This window comes from Lolium rigidum, chromosome 3 (assembly GCF_022539505.1).
Source record: "Lolium rigidum isolate FL_2022 chromosome 3, APGP_CSIRO_Lrig_0.1, whole genome shotgun sequence".
NCBI lineage: Eukaryota > Viridiplantae > Streptophyta > Magnoliopsida > Poales > Poaceae > Lolium > Lolium rigidum.
Window position 1 is genome coordinate 143,734,696 of NC_061510.1, and position 15,790 is coordinate 143,750,485.

Below are 15,790 nucleotides of genomic sequence, written 5' to 3' on the forward strand. Positions count from 1 at the left end.
ACTCATAAAGCAATAGATTCAAAGTAAAGGCATTGAAGCAACACAAAGAAAGATTTAAGTTTCAGCAGTTGCTTTCAACTTCAACATGTATATCTCATGGATAATTGTCAACACAAAGTAATATGATGAATGCAAATAAGCAAGTATGTAAGAATCAATGCACAGTTAACACAAGTGTTTGCTTCTAAGATGGAAGGAAATAGGTAAACTGACTCAACATAAAAGTAGAAGAAAGGCCCTTCGAAGAGGGAAGCATGGATTGCTATATTTGTGCTAGAGCTTTTATTTTGAAAACAAGAAACAATTTTATCAACGGTAGTAATAAAGCATATGTGTTATGTATAAGATATCCTATAAGTTGCAAGCCTCATGCATAGATTACCAATAGTGCCCGCACCTTGTCCTAATTAGCTTGGATTTACATGGATTATCATTGCCTAACATATGTTTTAACCAAGTATCACAAAGGGGTACCTCTATGCCGCCTGTACAAAGGTCTAAGGAGAAAGATCGCATTGGATTTCTCGCTTTTGATTATTCTCAACTTAGACATCCATACCAGGACAACATAGACAACAGATAATGGACTCCTCTTTAATGCATAAGCATTCAACAACAGATAATATTCTCATAAGAGATTGAGGATTGTTGTCCAAACTGAAACTTCCACCATGGATCATGGCTTTAGTTAGCGTCCCAATGTTCTTATCTAACAATATGCATACTCAAACCATTCAACTCATGATAAATCACCCTTACTTCAGACAAGACAAACATGCATAGCAACTCACATGATATTCAACAAAGAAATAGTTGATGGCGTCCCCAGGAACATGGTTACCGCTCAACAAGCAACTTATTAAGAAATAAGATACATAAGTACATATTCAATACCACAATAGTTTTTAAGCTATTTTTCCCATGAGCTATATATTGCAAAGACAAAGAATGGAATTTTAAAGGTAGCACTCAAGCAATTTACTTTGAATGGCAGAAAATACCATGTAGTAGGTAGGTATGGTGGACACAAATGGCATAGTTTTTGGCTAAAGGATTTTGGATGCACGAGAAGTAATCCCTCTCAATACAAGGCTTAGGCTAGCAAGGTTGTTTGAAGCAAACACAAGTATGAACTCGTACAGCAAAACTTACATAAGAACATATTGCAAGCATTATTAGACTCTACACTGTCTTCCTTGTTGTTCAAACCCTCACCAGAAAATATCTAGACTTTAGAGAGACCAATCATGCAAACCAAATTTCAACAAGCTCTACAGTATTTCTTCACTAATAGGTGCAAACTATATGATGCAAGAGCTTAAACATGATCTATATGAGCACAACAATTGCCAAGTATCAAATTATTCAAGATATTATACCAATTACCACATGTAGCATTTTCTGTTTCCAACCATATAACAATTAACGAAGCAGTTTCAACCTTCGCCATGAACATTAAGAATAAAGCTAAGAACATATGTGTTCATATGCAACAGCGGAGCGTGTCTCTCTCCCACACAATTTTATTCAAACAAAACAAAAACAAGAACATAAAGATGCTCCAAGTAAAGCACATAAGCTGTGACGGAATAAAAATATAGTTTCACTAGAGGTGACCTGATAATTTATCGATGAAGAAGGGGATGCCTTGGGCATCCCCAAGCTTAGATGCTTGAGTCTTCTTGAAATATGTAGGGATGAACCACGAGGGCATCCCCAAGCTTAGAGCTTTCACTCTCCTTGATCATATTGTATCATCCTCCTCTCTTGACCCTTGAAAACTTCCTCCACACCAAACTCAAAACAAACTCATTAGAGGGTTAGTGCAGAACCAAAAATTCACATGTTCAGAGGTGACATAATCATTCTTAACACTTCTGGACATTGCACAAAGCTACTGAAAGTTAATGGAACAAAGAAATCCATCAAACATAGCAAAACACGCAATGCGAAATAAAAGGCAGAATCTGTCAAAACAGAACAGTCTGTAAAGACGAATTTTTCTGGGGCACTTAACTTGCTCAGATGAAAATGGTCAAGTTGAATGAAAGTTGCGTACATATCTGAGGATCACTCACGTAAATTGGCAGATTTTTCTGAGTTACCTACAGATAATACTACTCAAATTCGTGACAGCAAGAAATCTGTTTCTGCGCAGTAATCCAAATCTAGTATGAACCTTACTATCAAAGAATTTAATTGGCACAAAGATGCAATAAAATAAATATAAGGAGAGGTTGCTACAGTAGTAACAACTTCCAAGACTCAAATATAAAATAAAAGTGCAGAAGTAAAATCATGGGTTGTCTCCCATAAGCGCTTTTCTTTAACGCCTTTCAGCTAAGCGCAGAAAGTGTGAATCAAGTATTTTCAAGAGATGAAGCATCAACATAATAATTTTCACAACTTGTCACAATAGGTATCTTAGATGTTCCATTATCTATGGTGGTATTAAGGGCTTTGTCAATTTTAGGCCTATAATAGTTTATTGGTTTAGGCACCTTAGAGACATACATGAACTTTTGCTCCTTACCCACATAAGCTTTCTCCTTAAACTTAAGAGAAAAAAAAGTTGAACCCAAGGTTCCCATAGCTTATCCAAGTTCACTAATCCTATGGGTTTTATTATTATGAGTAGCACAAGTTTCTAAGATGGCAATTCTCTCATTAATTCCACCTAGAGATTTATCAAGTTTATCAGTGCTATAAAGTAATATTCCCAATTTAGTATTAATACTTGGAAGATTTTGCTCTATGGTCTCCAAATTTTTCATGACATCTTCAAGAGAGATTTCAATTTTAACTTCATTAACAGGTGGTATTCCAAATAGACTCTCAATAATGCAACTAGCTTCTAAAGCAGGAGTGCATAGGAAATTACCTCCCGCGAGACAATCAAGAACATACCTATTCCAGCTAGAGATACCAACATAAAAATTTCTAAGTAGGATAGTAGTGAAATGTTTCTTAGTGCACCTATTAAGAGCATCACTAATCCTATACCAAGCATCTTTTAAACATTCTCCCCCTTGTTGCTTAAACGAACGAACTTCAACTTCAGGATTACTCATTTTAGCAATAGTAAATAAAGCAAACTAGATAAAGTAAATGCAAGTAACTAATTTTTTTGTATTTTGATATAAGAAAGCAAACAAGATAGTAAATAAAGTAAAGCAAGTAACTAATTTTTTTGTATTTTTGATATGAAGAACAAACAAAGCAGTAAATAAAATAAAGTAAAGCAAGACAAAAACAAAGTAAAGAGATTGGAAGTGGAGACTCCCCTTGCAGCGTGTCTTGATCTCCCCGGCAACGGCGCCAGAAAAAAACGTTGCTTGTACGCGTAAAGCACACGTCCGTTGGGAACCCCAAGAAGAAGGTATGATGCGTGCAGCGGCGAGTTTTCCCTCAGTAAGAAACCAAGGTTATGGAACCAGTAGGAGTCAAGAAGCACGTGAAGGTCGTTGGTGGCGGAGTGTAGTGCGGCGCAACACCAGGGATTCCGGCGCCAACGTGGAACCTGCACAACACAATCAAAGTACTTTGCCCCAACGTAACAGTGAGGTTGTCAATCTCACCGGCTTGCTGTAACAAAGGATTAGATGTATAGTGTGGAAGATGATGTTTGCAAAGAACAGTAAGAACAAGTATTGCAGTAGATTGTATTCGATGTAAAAGAATGGACCGGGGTCCACAGTTCACTAGTGGTGTCTCTCCAATAAGATAAAGCATGTTGGGTGAACAAATTACAGTTGGGTAATTGACAAATAAAGAGGGCATGCCAATCCACATACATATCATGATGAGTAGTGTGAAATTCAATTGGGCATTACGACAAAGTACATAGACCGCTATCCAGCATGCATCTATGCCTAAAAGTCCACCTTCAGGTTAGCATCCGCACCCCTTCCAGTATTAAGTTGCAAACAACAGACAATTGCATTAAGTATGGTGCGTAATGTAATCAACACAAATATCCTTAGACAAAGCATTGATGTTTTATCCCTAGTGGCAACAACACATCCACAACCTTAGAACTTTCTGTCACTGTCCCAGATTAAATGGAGGCATCAACCCACTATCGAGGATAAATACTCCCTCTTGGAGTTACAAGTATCAACTTGGCCAGAGCCTCTACTAGGAACGGAGAGCATGCAAGATCTTAAACAACACATATATGATAGATTGATAATCAACATAACATAGTATTCCATATTCATCGGATCCCAACAAACGCAACATGTAGCATTACAAATAGATGATCTTGATCATGTTAGGCAGCTCACAAGATCGAACAATGATAGCACAATGAGGAGAAGACGACCATCTAGCTACTGCTATGGACCCATAGTCCAGGGGTGAACTACTCACACATCAATCCGGAGGCGATCATGGCGATGAAGAGTCCTCCGGGAGATGTTTCTCCTCCCGACAGGGTGCCGGAGGCGATCTCCTGAATCCCCCGAGATGGGATTGGCGGTGGCAGCGTCTCTGGAAGGTTTTCCGTATCGTGGCTCTCGGTATTGGGTTATTCGTGACGAAGGCTTTAAGTAGGCGGAAGGGTAGGTTTAGGGGCGACACGAGGGGCCCACACACTAGGGCGGCGCGGCCCTGGCGTGGCGGCGCCTCGTGGCCCCACTTCGTATCTCCTTCGGTCTTCTGGAAGCTTCGTGGAAAAATAAGACCATGGGCGTTGATTTCGTCCAATTCCGAGAATATTTCCTTTGTAAGATTTCTGAAACCAAAAATATCAGAAAACAGCAACTGGCTCTTCGGCATCTTGTCAATAGGTTAGTGCCGGAAAATGCATAAATATGACATAAAGTGTGTATAAAACATGTGAGTATCGTCATAAAAGTAGCATGGAACATAAGAAATTATAGATACGTTTGAGACGTATCAACAACACCGCCCACATTGTAGGCGATATTGCGGGAGCTGTTGCGACAAAGATAGAAGATGCGCTTCCACAGGCCCCAATGAGGATGGGTCCGATGAAGCACTCACACAAGGTGATGAAGATTGAGATGTGGAGGATGGAGTTAGGGGTCAGCTGATGTAGCTGAATCTCATAGATAAAAAGCAATCCACGAAGGAACTCATGGATGGGGGTGGAAAGGCCGCGAATGAGGTGGTCGATGAATGTTACCCGGTATCAGATGCGCGGCGTAGGGAAACTTTCATCGCCAGGGAAGATCAGCGGTTCCTTCTTCTTTAGCAGCCCGTGCTTCTTGAGGGTGCTCACATCTTGGTTTGAGATCTTGGATCTCTCCCATCCAGAGATCTCCATCTCCTCTGTCGGTGTGTTGGTCCCTGGAGCGGTGTGTTCTGTGAGCTTGGTGCGCGGTGGCATTCAAGCAAGCGTTGGGGGAGAATGGAGATGAGTGGAAGCGTGAGGATCTTGGAGGACCGCAATGGCAATTTTGGAGAGAGAACGGAATGTTGAGCGGCACAGCGAAGGGGGGGATTGAGGAAGAAGGAGAATAATTTATACCAAGTAATCGATCCGTCGCGCTGTTGGATAAAAAGGAAATGAATCTGGTGCCCTACACGTGTCATCAGGGGTATAATCATATTTTTACTATGAAGTTACTGGACAGGTGCTAAAGCGCGCATGCCAGGAATTACGGAGGACGTGTGTCTCCCACTTGCGCAACGTGTCAGCGACGCAGAGTTTTGGACCCACATGTCAGCGAAGTGACAAGACTCGCGCCTTTCCAATGTGAAGGTCGTGGCCATCGTCAGCATTGACGTCACCACAAGAAAATGGCGACTGGTTTTCTATCAAAATAGCGACATAAAAAATGTTGATGATACAAGTAAAAGAAATTTGTGAGCCTTTGATCAAATACAAGTATTTGTTCAAATGCTCGGGGCTACTTTTTATCAAGAAGTTTGATATGGAGTTGATTCAAAGAAGACAAAAAGATGAGCCTACAGCCAAGTATAAACACTCGACTGTAGCCTCGAAGGCTACTCCCACCGGGAACGCTGGTCGCGTACCCGATGAAATATAAGGAGTCAAATTGGACATATTCGAGTTAAAACACGACTCTTCATATACTCCCATCGGGAGGTCAAGATAGCAAGTCATCATATGACTCGAATAAATATGTCATTCCAACAGCCGGAAAGGCACTCGACAATATATTATCAGAGCGCGTCCGTCGCAAATAAATCTCTGAATGCTGTAATACATTACGAAGGTAAGACCCCGGGATCCGTCCTGTGTGGCGTGGTATCGCACATGAATGCGCTCTACTACTTTTTTCGTATCAACAAATGCGAAGAAAAATCCTAACAGACGCGTTAGGTACCCGATAAAATATGACTGGAGTTCGGCATATGATAAGACCTTAAGCGGCACATGTCGAATTACGCCAGTATACTGGGGTCGAGTCCAGGGACTTGACCTTGAAGTAGGTTTTTGCGGAATTGCCACCAGAGCAGTTAACTTGTACCTGATCCATCAGATGAACCAACCCCATTTACTATTATCCTTGTACAATATATGACTATTTATGATAAATGTTTAGTGTCTCGAAGAAATTATGTGTTAATTGTAATGATGGAGATTTTACTAGATTCCCTGATTCAAGCAAAATCTCGGGGGCTACTGACATAGGCATCCCCAATGGGCCTGCCGAAGAAGGTACCCGGGGTTTACTGAAGGCCCATGACTCGAAGAATACAAAGTCCGGAAGCCCAATAAGGTGTTGATATGGAAAGATAGAGTTGTATTAGGAATAAAGACTTGTAACTATACGGGACGAACTCAAAGAGTCTCCTGCTGTTTGTAACTTGTACATCACGAAACCCTCGGCCCCGCCTTCTATATAAGGGGGAGTCGAGGGAGAAAGAGAGGATCGATTTCATTGTCAACATAACCCTAGCTCTTAGCAGTCGAGTAACTTTTTCGGCTGAAACCTTTGAGATCTACTTGCCCTCTACTTTCCACGAAACCCTAGTCTACAACCTGTAGGCATTGACAAGTAAATACCTTGTCAGTCGGTGAGGTCCACGAGCGGCTTGCCGGTGTCGCGGATGGACATGGAGATCGCCCTGTCGAGGTCACCCCTCCAGGTGTCCTTGTCGTTCAGCGACGCCGCGAACGCCGTGTGCAGCCCTGGGCAGTCCTCGGGCGCGGCGCAGTGCGACGAGGACGGCATCGATCACGTCGCCCCTGACGAGGAAGAGTTGGAGGAGGACGAGTACGTCCTCCTCGGCTGCCAGCGCGCTGCGGGAGACGGTGGCGGCGAGGACGGCTTGTCCAACCTTGGAGCGCCTTTGTGGATGCCGTCGATGACGTTCTCCAGGGTGCGCCCCGGAACGCCCTGGAAGAGGACACGCCCGTCCTTGTCCCAGCTGTTCCGCCGCCCGATGAGGCCGGAGGTGCTATTCATCTCGATGTCGTGATGCGCTTGCAAGTAGGCGACCCACTAGGTGTCGTTGCCGGTGGCCGCCCAGGTTGGATCTGCCCGCTCCTCGGCAGTGAGACGGGACCGGCGGACCCTGATCGAGTCCCTCCAGCGCTCCGTGCCTGGCTACGGCAGAGGCGGGATGCCTATGCCGTTGACGGCCATCCTCCACTGCTTGGCAGGCGCATGTCCGGTGGGACAGGATATGTCGCGCGGTACAGCGCCCACGCCTCCGCCACGGTGAGGCTGCCGCGGCCGAAGCCGTTCACCGCGACGATCTTGCTGGAGGACAACGACATTGGCTACGGAGAGGAGGTTTGGGAGCGGCGAGAGGTTGGAGCAGCGAGGGATGGGGAAGGAAGCAGGGGCGCTCTTAATGTACAACGGCGGCAGGCGAAGCGGCAACGGGTCGTTGGACACAATAAACAACGGCGCGGATGGCCACGCGGCCATGCATGACGAGACTCTTCCCTGCGCCGTCCGGGAAATCTAGGATGCCATGATCATCGCTTGACCAAAGTTAGGCGACGGGATTTTAGGCTCCCGACCCAATGACGCGTCGGGCCCGCGTCTCCTCGCCTCGCATTTTGTCGTGTCCAGCGTGCCCGAAGCGTCCCCTGTGTAGCGGGGATAGACTCGAGGCGCCGGACACTGTATTGGGCCGCGCCGGACAAAAGGAGACTTTGGGACACGCGGCTGAAAACGTTTTTTGTCCAACGTGCCCCAAATCCCTCTGGGATGCTTTAGGGTGTGTTTGGTAGGTCGGGCCAACCCAGAAAATCCCATCTCAACAGAGATTTCTGAGATTTTAGCTGTTTGGTAGGTCGGCTCTCCCAAGTGGGCACTGCCCAACTCACCCGGAAAAGGCCTCTCAGCCCTGCCCGACAGAGAAGCTCAAATCGAGCTTCGCACCTGGGCAGGGCTGACCTCGCCCGGAAAAAACCCCCCGCGCCTCGCGGCTGGGCCAAAATCCAACAGGGGTCAGACCAGTCTCGCTCATTCCCCCCCGTAACCGCTCTCGCTCCAAAATCGCCCGCTCTTGACGCCGCCCTCTGCGCCGCCTCCTCGACGCCGGACGCCACCGCCTCGACGCCGGACGACGCCGACGGCCGCCCCGCACCTTCACGCCGGAGCTCCCTCGCCTGGGACAGCCACGGTCAGCGGAGATCCTTCGCCACCGGAGCTCCCTCGCCAGAGCACACGCGACCGGCCACGGCCTCGCGCCCGGACGGCCAGCTCCGCGACGACCAGCCACGGCCAGCGCCCGGACGGCCAGCTCCGCGACGACCAGCCACGGCCTCGCGCCGCCACCGGAGCTCGGTCGACGGAGCATCCTCGCCGGAGTTTCGTCGCCAGGGACCCGATTGCGTTTCTGACAGGGCCTCGCGCCGACCTCCGCGACGTCCACGGCCTCGCGCCGCTGTCGACAACCTCGCACTGCCGTCCACGGCCTCGCGCCGCCGTCCACGACCTCCAGCCACGGCCGCCATGGCACCACAAGGACCCGATTGCTTTTGTGTCATATATTTAGGGACCCGATTGCTTTTTATTTTGTATAGCCCGGCTCTAGTCATACATGAGCACCAAACAGCTTCTCTACTCAGAGATTCTCAACACACCCGGCCTAACAAACAAAGGCAACAATCTGTACTGAGCATAGTTGAGGTCAGCATAGCTGAAGAGAGATGGAGAATCTGAGTAGCCCCAGGCTACCAAACACACCCTTAGGGGACGCGGTTGGAGATGCTTTCAGCAGTTGTGCTATTCAGTCTCTTTTTTTCTCTAGCTACTTGTTTTCTTAACGCTTTGCGAATTATAACTCTAGAGGCTCGGTCGAGACGTGTACTCATGTTAACTTTGTCTCTTGGATGATCTACTTCGTTTCTATCACGATGAGCCAATAATTTGTCCACTTTACTCTTTATATACTATGTACTTATATCGCAAATTCATGTATGTATCTGGTCACTCGTGTATTTGAATGATGCATGTGTATTGATAATGTCTAAATACGTATACTACACATGTATAAATATGTAGAAACGTGAGAAAAAATCTATAAATAATATCGTTAGTGCACCAGCGGGCCATCATAGCTATGTGTTGAGCTCCTTTGTCTTGCCGTCAATTCCACATGACGTCGTTTCCTATGTACTGGCATCTATGACTCCGTGGCGGCTATAGGCGTGGTCTTCTCTCCGATGCAAGGGGAGGCTTGGTGACTTATCCTTGTATGTTGCTATGCTCACTAGTAGGATAAAAATATAGGAGCAAACTTATTGGCAGCACACTCTATAAGACGCACAAGGCTGCTCTTATTTGTCGTGAGCCAAAACAGCGCATACGGCTAGTGCATGCTTACTAGAAGGCGCACCATTGTCTCGCACACGCGGCTATTATGTGGGCCCCTGCTGCGTTTGGGCATAGGACTTACCTGCAGCGAGCCACAGTTGGAGCACACGGCAAGTACGCTCTTATCGGCATCACCCGATGCCAATAGTTTGGACCGAGGGGGCGCCAAATACTGGTAGCGGAGATTATGGTTGCCCGCTACCATTATTTGGACTTGACCAAAGCTCAATCGACGCGTCGAGGCAGTTTCCCCCACCATAGTTTCTCCAATCTCTCGACGGCCGAGCGCTGGACCTCGACACCGCCGACCATGCCACGCCTCGCCGTCTCCATAAAAACAGCCGCCACGTCAACCTCTTCTCCTTTCTCCTTGTTGTCGAGATCGCCCTACGCCCCCACCCCCACCCAACCCCGATATGAAGCCCCCGCCCTACACTTGGTCGACGAAATGCCGATTACAGTATATGCTTGATTAGCTACGTTGGTCACACGAATATGAGTTGTTGATCTAATTAATTGCTAAGGATATTAGCTGCTAATTACAATATATGCTTGATTAGTTACATGGATGGTGAAGGCGCCCTCTTCATCCAGCACGCCAAGGCCCTAGTCGCCAAGGCTCTGGAGCAGCAGTACGCAGCCCAGGACTCCCAAGGGTGGTTGTACTCGCACTATTCCGCCAGTCGCGCTACATCTTCCGCGGCAGCGAACCGCGCAGTCGCCAATGTCAACAACTGCCCGCCCTCGGCGCCACGCGCCGCTCACTCGACCAACAACCCAGTCAAGCCACGCCCTCCACGCGCGATGGTTTCTGCCAATGGGCAGCCAATCGACGCGCGCACCCACATCGCCAAGGACCAAGCATGGTGTGTGTGCAATCGTCTGCACGACAACTACAGGGGAGAGCCGCTGCGCTAGAGCGCGTTCAACCGAGTCGGCGCAGCATGCTTCGGCCCCATGATCAGGGAAGAACAACACCCACTGGGGTTCAAGGGTCCCCGCGACATCGAGAAGTACGACACACACATCGACCCAACGGTCTGGATCGATTCATACACCATGGCGATGGGTATCCAAGGCTACTCTGAGCTACTCGTTGCCCGCTACCTACCCCTCATGATGGACGGGGTGAATCGCCAATGGTTCAACACCCCCCCCCCCCGAACAACATCGACTCGTGGGAGGAAGCTCGCGCTGCTTTCATTCAACACTTCGCCAGCGCGTACACTCGCGCCACCAGCATCGAGGACCTGGACCGCTGCATCCATGGCCCCCGCGAATCAACTCACCGGTGGGTGCAACGCTTGCAGGATATGTGGACGACCTCCAGCGGCATCAGCACTGACAGGACGATCTACTACTTCTGGCGGTGCTGCCGGTACGAGCCACTCAGCACCAAGCTCTAGCGCATCAGCAGGGATAACATCTTCATCGCTGAGCTGTTCAACATCGCTCAGCGCTATGCTGAAGAGGATCCCACGGTCGACTCGGACGATGAGTACGGCAAGCGGCGCAATAGCCGCCCCATCCGACCCGATAATCGCCGCGACAACTACCGCTTCGCCACTCGCCCGAGCAGCGGCAAGCGCCGCGCCGACGGCGGCAACTCTGAGTTCGTCGCCAGCACCAACTTTGGGCAACGCGACCCAAAGTTCTCCCACCGCGACAACCGCGGCCCACGAGAGGATCGCCCACCAGGCAAGCGGTTCGACCCGCATAGCCTGCTCGATGCCCCGTGCATCTACGACAGCAGAGAGGGCAAGCCCTCAACGCACATGACCGGGAACTTCTTCTCCCTTAAGCTGATAGAGAAGGCCCGCCGCTCAAAGGAGAATGGAGGCGGCGACCAGAACAAGGACCGCAATAAGGACCAGGACCAGCCCAAGGAAGACGGCTTTGATCGCAGCGTTGGGTCCCTCCATACCTTTACCGGGGTCGGCGACCGCCGCGAAAAGAAGGTCCTCGCCCGAGCGGTGGCTATCAACGCAGTCATCGCAGACGTCCCGCGCTGGCTCAACTGGTCAGAGCTGAGCATCACGTGGAGCCGCGAGGAGCACGCTCCACGCATCGAATACCCAGCGCGAGTGGCCCTAATCGTCAAGCCCAAGGTCACCGACTACTGGCTCTCAAAGACCTTGATGGATGGAGGGAGCTCCATCAACATAATGTACTACGACACAATCCAGCGACTCCAGCTGCCCGACTCGCACCTCGAAGCGACGAGCATCACCTTCCACGGCATCGTCCCTGGTAAGAAGGCCTTCCCGATCGGCGAGGTGACACTGCCGGTGACCTTCGGCATGCCGACCAACTACCGCACCAAACGGATCTCCTTCGAGGTAGTGAACTTCCGCAGCCCCTACCACTGTGTCCTCGGTCGCCAGGAGTTCGCCAAGTTCATGGCCACGCCACACTACGCCTACAACATGAAGAAGATGTCGGGGCCGCGCGACATCATCACCGTCCACGGCGACTCCGAGATGGCCCTGGAGCGCGAGGACAGTGATACGTCTCCAACGTATCTATAATTTCTGATGTTTCAGGCTTGTTTTATGTATCATTGTCTCATGTTTTATGCATTATATATCATTATTATACATTTTCTGGGACTAACCTATTAACAAGATGCCATAGTGCCAGTTCCTGTTTTCTACTGTTTTTGGTTCCAGAAAAGCTGTTCGGGCAATATTCTCGGAATTCGACGAAAGAAAAGCCAAACCTCCTATTTTTCCGAGGGACACACGGAGCCAGAAGGGCAAGCCAGGGGAGGCCCACGGCCTCCTCCCCATGCAGCCGCGCGACCGGGACCACAGGCGCGCCGGCGTGTGGGGAGCCCACCTCGGGACTCCACCGACATCGCTACTTTGCCTATTTATTCCCCCACGACGCGCGAGACATATCTATCATACTCCAGAAAGACTCCCGGGGCGCCGCCGCCATCGCGAAACCTAGTTTCGGGGGTCAGAAGTTCCTGTTTCGGCACCTTGCCGAGACGGGGATCGACCCCCGGAGCCTTCTCCATCGACGCCACCGCCTCCATCATGCTCCGTGAGTAGTTCTTCCATGGACTACGGGTTCTAGCAGTAGCTAGTTGGTACTCTCTCTCTCCCATGTACTTCAATACAATGACCTCATGAGCTGCCTTACATGATTGAGATCCATCTGATGTAATCGGTGTTGTGTTTGTTGGGATCCGATGAATTGTTACATTATGATCATTCTATCTATAAAGTTTGTGAAGTTATTGTTGCTGCAATCTTGTTGTGTTTAATGCTTGTCACTAGTGCACGAGTGGCATGATCTTAGATTTAAACTCTATAATTATTGCTTAGATTGTATCTACAAGTTGTTTGCACTTGTCTATGTCCGGAACCCGAGGCCCGAGAGTGACAGCAACTGGGATAACTGGAGGGGATGGCTTAGATATGAGGATCACATGTTTTCACCAAGTGTTAATGCTTTCCTCCGGTGCTCTATTAAAAGGAGTACCTTAATTACCAGTAGATTCCCTTGAGGCCCCGGTGCAAACGGGCTCGTAGGACAAAAGATGTTATGCAAGTTTCTCATTGCGAGCACGTATGACTATATATGGAAAACATGCCTACATGATTAATAAACTGGATGTTCTGTCTTAATGCTATAATAATTATGTCAATTGCCCAACCATCATTTGTTCACCCAACACTTGTTATTGGAGAGTTACCACTAGTGTAGATAGCTGGGAACCCCAGTCCATCTTTCATCATCAAATACTCACTCGGTCCTATATGCCATTAGAAGTAGTATCAACTATTTTACGGTGTCATTGCCTCCGTGTTACTCTTGCTCGCTGCTGTGTTACTGTTACTATTGCTCTCATATTATTGCTGCTTTCACATCACCCATGTTACTAGTGCTTTTCCAGGTGCAGCTGAATTGACAACTCAGTTGTTAAGGCTTATAAGTATTCTTTGTCTCCCTTGTGTCGAATCAATAAATTTGGGTTTTACTTCCCTCGAAGACTGTTGCGATCCCCTATACTTGTGGGTTATCAAGACTATTTTCTGGCGTCGTTGCCGGGGAGCATAGCTCTACTCATAAGTTTACCTGGGGAGTACACTCTACCTCTCTCTGTTTTTATTTTATTTTGTTTTGCTTAGTTTACTTTTGTCTAGTTTATTTGTACTTAGTTTATTTCTGTCTAGTATTATTTTGTTTAGTTTACTTTTGTCTAGTTTGTTTTTGTCTAGTTTTATTTTTCTTATATACCCGAAAATCCATAAAAATTTGAAAAACCGAAATATTTAAAACTGTTGTTATGGAAGAACCCACAACCTTTATGGAGCTTATATAATTATACATGAATTATAGAGAATCAAGAAAGGGTAAAGTCATGAGTGCCGTGTTATAAAAATTGAATACAATTGCTAAAATCTTGCTTAAACTCCATGATATAAACTGTTGCTCTAAACAGGATACTAAACATCTTAAATTGCAATGTGGCTTTAGTGAAGAAGTTTTAATTGTGAACTATCATTGGAATAACTATATTCATCTTGGGTTCGAAGAAGTAGAACAATTTGTTTTATTTATGGGAGCCTCTGAGATAGAATCCTTCATGGCTAAAAATTATGAAACTTGTATTGTTTGTAAGGACCTTAAAGATTATGTCTCTTCTATCCTTGATTGTTGCATAGAACATTACAACAATAATCCTTATATCATTGATTATAAAGAGAGACTCATTCATGCACAAGAATTTACTCACAATTTACAGGAACCTGTGAAAGAAGAAATTGATGAACCTGAAAGCTCATTGGATGAAAAAGAGGAGGAGAGTGATGAACAAAAGGAGGAAGAATGGATTAGCTACCCATGCCAACCTTCTAATGAGAGTAACTCTTTATCTCTTACACTATTTGATTGTCCTCCATGCTTACCAAAGGAGGATGAATTTTATGTTCCTGTGGATTCTCTTGAAATATTCCCTATGAGTAAAACTTGTGAGAATAATTATGCTACTGTTATCTATGATAATCCATGCTATTTTGATAAATCTTATGATAATGCTTTGTTTGTGCCTGATATCGAAATGCATGGTACTAAAGAGTTTTGCTTAGCAAATGTTTATGATAAAGCTCTAGATGATGGTCCTATGTTACTTGATAATATTAATTGTACTACTAATGAAAATGGGATTGGATAGGTCTTGACTTTATCTAGGAGTCCCATACCTCTTGAGAATGATCAATCATCTTGTTATAGATTTTTAAAAAGCGGATTTGAAAGTTTTGATCAAACTATTTTTGAGCTTGATAAAAATTATGTGTTTGTAGATCATGAAAAGCATGTTGTATGTGATAGTTATATTGTTGAGTTTGTTCATGATGCTACTGGAAATTATTATGAGAGAGGAAAATATGGTTGTAGAAATTTTCATGGTACTAGAACACCTCTCTACATGCTGAAAATTTTGAAGTTACTCGTGTTTTATCTTCCTATGCTTGTCACTTTGTTCTTCATGAATTTATTTGTGTACAAGATTCCTATGCATAGAAAGCGGGTTAGACTTATATGTGTTTCGAATTTGCTTCTTGATGCTCCTTTTGCTTCATTTTCTATTTTCATGTGAGCATCATTAAAATCTTCTACGCCTAGCTGAAAGGCGTTAAAGAAAAGCGCTTATGGGAGACAACCCATTGTTTTATTTTTGTAATTTTTCTTTTATTTGAGTCAAGGAGCTTGCTTACTTCTGTAACTACTCCTTTGTATCTTTATTTTATCGTATTGTTGTGCCAAGTAAAGTCTCTAATAGAAAGTTGATGCTAGATTTGGATTTCTGCGCAGAAACAGATTTTTAGCTGTCACGGTTTTGAGTTTCTCTCTCTGTAGAAAAATCTAAAAATCCTGAAAAAATTCATGAGTAATCCTCAGATATGTACGCAACTTTCATTAGTTTCACTTTTTCCGATATGAGCAACGGAAGTACCTCGAAAAATTCCATATTTACTGGCTGTTCTGGCTGTTCTGTTTTGGCAGAT